The following is a 6,000-nucleotide window of genomic DNA, read 5'->3' as shown; positions in this document are numbered from 1 at the left end:
GGGGGGGGGTGTTTGGGAAGCACTTGATTAGAGCTGTAGGCTCTAATAGTTGCCCAAAAAGGTGAACAGCGGGCGTGTGTTAGCAAATAGAAGGAATTTTCTTCGCTAACACTGAACCGCCTCTCAGCCAATCAGGTGCTCAGGTCTGTTACCTGTCACCTAATTGGCTGAAACCTCAGACGCTGTGAATGGACACCTGATAGAGACAGGTAAGTGCTGGGTGATGCACACTAGCAGCATTTAATGGGCATAGTAGTGGCAATTGATGGGCACACTGGCACCATTTGATGGGGTACAGTAGCGGCAATTGATGGGCACACTGGCAGCATTTGATGGGGCACAGTAGCGGCAATTGATGGGCCCACTGGCACCAATTGATGGGTACAGTAGTTGCGTTTAATGGCATAGTGGCTGTGTTTGATGGGCACAGTGGCTGTGTTTGATGGGCACAGTGGCTGCGTTTGATGGGCACAGTTGCTGAGTTTGATGGGCACAATAGCTTTGTTTGATGGCACAGTGGCTATATTTGATGGGCACAGTGCTGAGTTTGATGGGCACAGTAGCTGTGTTTGATGTCAGTTGATTTATTTATTTTTTGTTTGTGCCCACCCCAAACAATTTGGAGCAACAGCTGCCACTGCTCAGGCTACCCATTAATAAGTCATTTAGGTTTTTCCATTTTAGACTTGGGTGCTTTCAGTGTGCCAGGGCTGAAGAATAGAGAGCTCTATGTAGGGGTGCTCTGCCTCTACTCCTGAGGGGGCTTATTCTGAGAAATCCCCGTTTCACTTTGCAGCAGCTCCGAGCAGTGTAAGCCATACTGTATTCTCCACAGGTGGTTGTGAAAGTTCTCCCTGACAACTCCGCGTTTCTTCTTCTTCCAGCCTGGTGACATATCGCACGCTGTGTACGTTCCTCATCCCTGTGAAGACACATCTCAGTCACCAGGGCGCCTCACCTTTCTGCCTGCTGGAGCTCCGGGATCCCGCCCGCCCGCTCTGGCCCTTCCTATGCCCATATAAGGAATGGAGAGACTTGTGTGGTGGAGGTAGAGGAGGCGGCTGAGGCGCGCTGTCCCTCACTGCAGATCCAACTCGTACCAAGGCTGATCAGCGCTCCGCTCCGCTCTACATCCAGCCTGCAACAGGTAAGCCCGAGCTACTCCCCTCCATCCCTGAGCCCTGCATGCCCGCTCCTCACCTCCCTCCACAGCCACATTCTACCTCTTCCCTGCTGCTCCCTCACAGTATTATCAACTCTGGGAAATTGCAATCACACAGAGAGCAAACTACATGCTGCTGTGTGCAAGGTTGCTGCTTTCCTTGTATTATTGGATTGTCTTGTCATTGCTTTATTCTGTATGATGCTATTTCTTAGCAAAAGTTTAGCAGGGCCTGTAGTATAGTTGTATATTTTGCTTTTTGTTCTCCCATTGATGAGAAGCTGCAGGGAGTAAGCAGTTAAGTGAATTAAGCTAGCGGCATTAACTGCATTCATTACTGTAAAGCAGCCTTTCTCCTCCAGGGTTCCTCCAAAGGTTTCTGTGGGTTCCATGGAACACCAGGCATCCTTTAGAGGTTTCTAGGGGTTCAATGAAACTCCAGGGTTCCTCCAACGGTTTCTAGGGAATGCGCAGAACTCCAGGGTTCCTCCAAATGTTTCTAGGGAATCCATGGAACTTCAGGGGTCCTCCAAAGGTTTCTAGGGAATCCATGGAACTCCAGGGTTCCTCCAAATGTTTCTAGGGAATCCATGGAACTCCAGGGTTCCTCCAAATGTTTCTAGGGAATCCATGGAACTCCAGGGTTCCTCCAAATGTTTCTAGGGAATCCATGGAACTCCAGGGTTCCTCCAAATGTTTCTAGGGAATCCATGGAACTCCAGGGTTCCTCCAAATGTTTCTAGGGAATCCATGGAACTTCAGGGGTCCTCCAAAGGTTTCTAGGGAATGCATGGAACTCCAGGGTTCCTCCAAAGGTTTCTAGGGAATGCGTGGAAGTCCAGGGTTCCTCTAGAGGTTTCTAGGGAATCCATGGAACTTCAGGGGTCCTCCAAAGGTTTCTAGGGAATCCATGGAACTCCAGGGGTCCTCTAGAGGTTTCTAGGGAATGCGTGGAACTCCAGGGGTCCTCCAAAGGTTTCTAGGGAATCCATGGAACTCCAGGGGTCCTCCAAAGGTTTCTAGGGAATCCATGGAACTCCAGGGTTCCTCTAGAGCAGTGATGGCGAACCTTGGCACCCCAGATGTTTTGGAACTACATTTCCCATGCTGCTCTAGCACTCTGCAGTGTAGTGGAGCATCATGGGAAATGTAGTTCCAAAACATCTGGGGTGCCAAGGTTTGCCATCACTGCTCTAGAGGTTTCTAGGGTTCCTGTGGAATTACAGGATTCCTCCCAGATTTTTCTTGGGGTTCAGTGGAAGTACAGGTTTCTTCCAAAAGTTTCTAGGAGATCCATGGAAATTCAGGGTTCCTCCAGAGGTTTCTAGGGTTTCAGTGGAACCCCAGAGTTCCTCCAGGGGATTCTGTGGAATGCCTGGTTTCTTGCAAAGGTTTCTAGGGGTTCTATGGAACTCCAGGGATCCTCCAAAGGAACTACAGGGTTTTTACAGCGGCTTCTACGGGTACAGTGGAACACCAGGTTCCTTCCAGAGGTTTCAAGGGGTTTTCGTAGAACTCCAGGGTTCCTCCAGAAGTTTTTGGCATTCCATGGAACTCCATTGTTTTTCCAGAGTGGAATACCAAGATTCTTCAAGAGGTTTTTAGGGGTTCCATGAAACTCCAGGGTTCCTTGAAGTTTCTAGGGGTTCCATGAACAATGAGCAGCTTCTGCCTCTCAGATGAGTAACACTGTTCTTTGTAGATACCTGGAAAAGCTATACACAGTTTGATTGATTTTCTGAATAATCTCTTCTGATAATAATAATCTATCTGTAGTGGACAACTCATTCGATCAATATGCCACACACAGGGATTGATAATTTAGACACTTTTCTGTTTCCACTATGTAATCTCATCCTCTGATCATCTGAAATACCCTAGTATTCATTGACAGACTATCTCAGTGCTGCCAATCAATGCAAGACAATTGATAGCAAAGCAACTCAGTTTGATCAAATCCAATATAAATTGAATCTAAATTGATTGGAAGGTATGGCTATTTGATTATTTGCAGATTCAAACATTTCCTAACGATCGGATAATAAAATCTAAGCATGTATGGCCACATAGGAGGGGGATTCTTCCTAATGACCTCAGGTGTAAGGCGCATTCTTCCCAGTGACCATTAGGCTAAGTTTAGACGTACGGTTGGGGGTCAGTAGAAATATGTGGTTGGGCATTAGCTCCCCCCAACCACCCCCCCCCTTAAGCTGCAATAGCAGCAGACGGGGTGATTACATGTCACAGTCACAATGCTTTGCATTGCACCCATGGCAAAAACTATCCAACATGTTGCCATCGATCGTGAGCTATTCAAGAGCTGACAGTTTTTTTGTCTTTCAACACGCTGGGTTGAACAGAAAAAAACCCGTAGTGTGTCCCAGGTTTTAGAAGATGATATATAAAACTTGAATGGGCTCAAATGAGTCTATAACTTCATAGGTCAATATTCAATGTAATACTTTTTTTTGGCTCCAAGTAACAGCGTGTGGTCATTGACACTGCTACCACTGACCACATGGTGTTAGTTGCAACCCTAAAGCAATCCATTCAAGGTGTATATATAATCTGATGAAAGGGGGGGGGGGGGGGGTTGTTGTCGCCCCTGAAATGCGTTGGCTGTCTTTCCATGGGATAATCCAAAGGAAAAGTCACACACTAAAGATATCATCACAGGCAAAACTTGAACTAGCCGACAAGCTTTAGCACATGGTCCCTCCCCCTGGATCACCCCTTTGACATGTTTCCCTCTAAGAGCTCAGTCATAATGGCTGTTTTTATGGTCAAATTGTTCTCTTTTGGATCCAGTCTCTGCCACCCTTTTTTTGGGAGGTCTGTTTATGTTGGGAGCTGTCTCACTGAATCAGTGTGCTTATTTGAAGACTTCAGACCTTGGATTTTTGGAATAAGCACAGGAATCCCAGTGCCTCTCTAACATTTTTCTTCTGGTACTTCTGCCATTGGATGACTTGATTTAAATGTCAACCAACTCTTTTTGGTTCTTCTAGTTAGCCCCTGATGGTGTGACCCCGGATCTCTTGGATCTCCACCAAAGGTGATTTGACACCGTCTATTGTTGTGATGGTGTTGAAACACAGTTTGAGAATGGCTGTAGGTATTTGGAAGTTGATTACCCAAGAGGCCGCAGGAAAGGTGCAGTTAGGTCAGAGGTGCCAAGGCTAAAGGTCTGGAAGTGATTGACAGCTGACAGTTCCTTAGATCATTTAAGGCACTCTTGAAGAGCGAGGGCCACTTAAGTGATTTGGTAACTGGTAGTGAGCCACAATGAACTATGGGGTATCAACCCCCCCCCCAAACCGCACATGTAAATGAGACCTTACTGTCCTGAACTCCCTATAAGGCTGCTTTTACACTGATGAGATGCGGTTTACCAGGACCACAGGTGCACCTGCGGCTTTCCTGCGGGTTACCTGCATTGAGCCATAGACTTCTTCTACATCTTGCTGATGTGATGCGCTTTCTGAACTCCTGCATTCAGGAGTTTTGTTGCGGTTTCAGAAAGCGCACCAAACCTGCGGGATATAATAGCCGCAGGTACACTGCGCTGTACCTGCTGATTAGTGTGAAAGCAGCCTAATAACCCTTTTTTTAATAAATGCTAATATGCCCATTGCAAAAGTGCAGTGTATGTGATGTTTAACCACTTCAGCCAAGGAAGGATTTACCCCCTTTCTGACCAGGTCCTTTTTTGCGATTCGGCACTGCGTTACTTTAACTGACACTTGCGCGGTTGTCCAATATTGTACCCAAACACAATTGACGTTCTTTTTTTCTCCACAAATAGAGCTTTCTTTTGGTGGTATTTGATCACCTCTGCGGTTTTTATTTTTTGTGCTATAAACAAAAAATGTGACAATTTTGAAAAAAGGCAATGTTTTTTACTTTTTGCTATAATAATTATCCCAAAAATATATATATATAAAAAAAAATTCTTCCTCAGTTTATACCGATATGTATTCTTCTATATATTTTTGGTAAAAACAAAATCACAATAAGTGTATATTGATTGCTTTGCACAAAAGTTATCGCATCTACAAAATAGAGGATAGATTTATGGCATTTTTACTATTAATTTTTTTTATAAGTAATGATGGCGATTTGCGATTTTTATCATGACTGTGACATTGCGGCAGACAGATTAGTCACTTTTGACACTATTTTGGGACCATTGGCATTTATACAGCAATGCTATAAAAATGCACTGATTACTGTGTAAATGTCACTGGCAGGGAAGGGGTTAAACACTAGGGGGCGATCAAGGGGTTAAGTGTGTTCCCTCAGTGTGTTCTAACTGCAGGGGGGATGGGCTCACTAGAACATGACACAGATCACTGCTCCTGATCACTGGGAGGGGTAGATCCCTGTCATGTTGCTAGGCAGAACAGGGAAATGTCTTGTTTACATCTCCCCGTTCTGCCTCTCCATGCCACGATCGCGGGGCCCCGGTGGACATCAAGTCTGTGGTCGCGCGTGTGACCGCTAGCCGCCAATGACGGAGTGACGTACGGGTACATCATCTTGCACATTTCGGCATGAGCCGGTCGGCAATTGGTTAATAAACTGACCTTTTCTTCTTCCAGCTTCTGCTGGCATCGCTTACCAGGCTGATAGAAAGGTCTTGGGTGAGGAGCATTAGGACCAGAGCCTGCACTACAGAGGAAGCATCGACTTATGGGGCTCCTATTCCTATTTCTCCTTTGCTGGCTCTATGAACTGGGATGGTTGGTCAGAAACCCATTGATGGCAATCTGGGCTTGCCAACCTGCCATCCCAGAGCATGGGCATGCATTTCCCTGGTTTGAGGTCTCGGGCCACAT

The 6,000-nt window shown here is 46.1% G+C and overlaps 1 protein-coding gene across 1 annotated transcript in view; it reads left to right on the top strand.

Annotated features, from left to right (window-relative positions):
- The first annotated feature begins 1,024 nt into the window (after positions 1-1,024).
- BAIAP3 (BAI1 associated protein 3) overlaps positions 1,025-6,000 on the top strand; it is a 554,780-nt gene continuing 549,804 nt past the window's right edge. The window contains exon 1 of the mRNA XM_077449095.1: positions 1,025-1,147. The gene's annotated coding sequence lies outside the window, so the exon portion shown is untranslated. The remainder of the gene's footprint in view (positions 1,148-6,000) is intronic.

The sequence above is a fragment of the Lithobates pipiens genome, unplaced genomic scaffold (assembly GCF_037356315.1).
Source record: "Lithobates pipiens isolate NorthernLeopardFrog02 unplaced genomic scaffold, aLitPip1_a1.2 Scaffold_22, whole genome shotgun sequence".
Lineage (NCBI taxonomy): Eukaryota > Metazoa > Chordata > Amphibia > Anura > Ranidae > Lithobates > Lithobates pipiens.
This window is presented reverse-complemented; position numbering and strand designations above follow the sequence as displayed.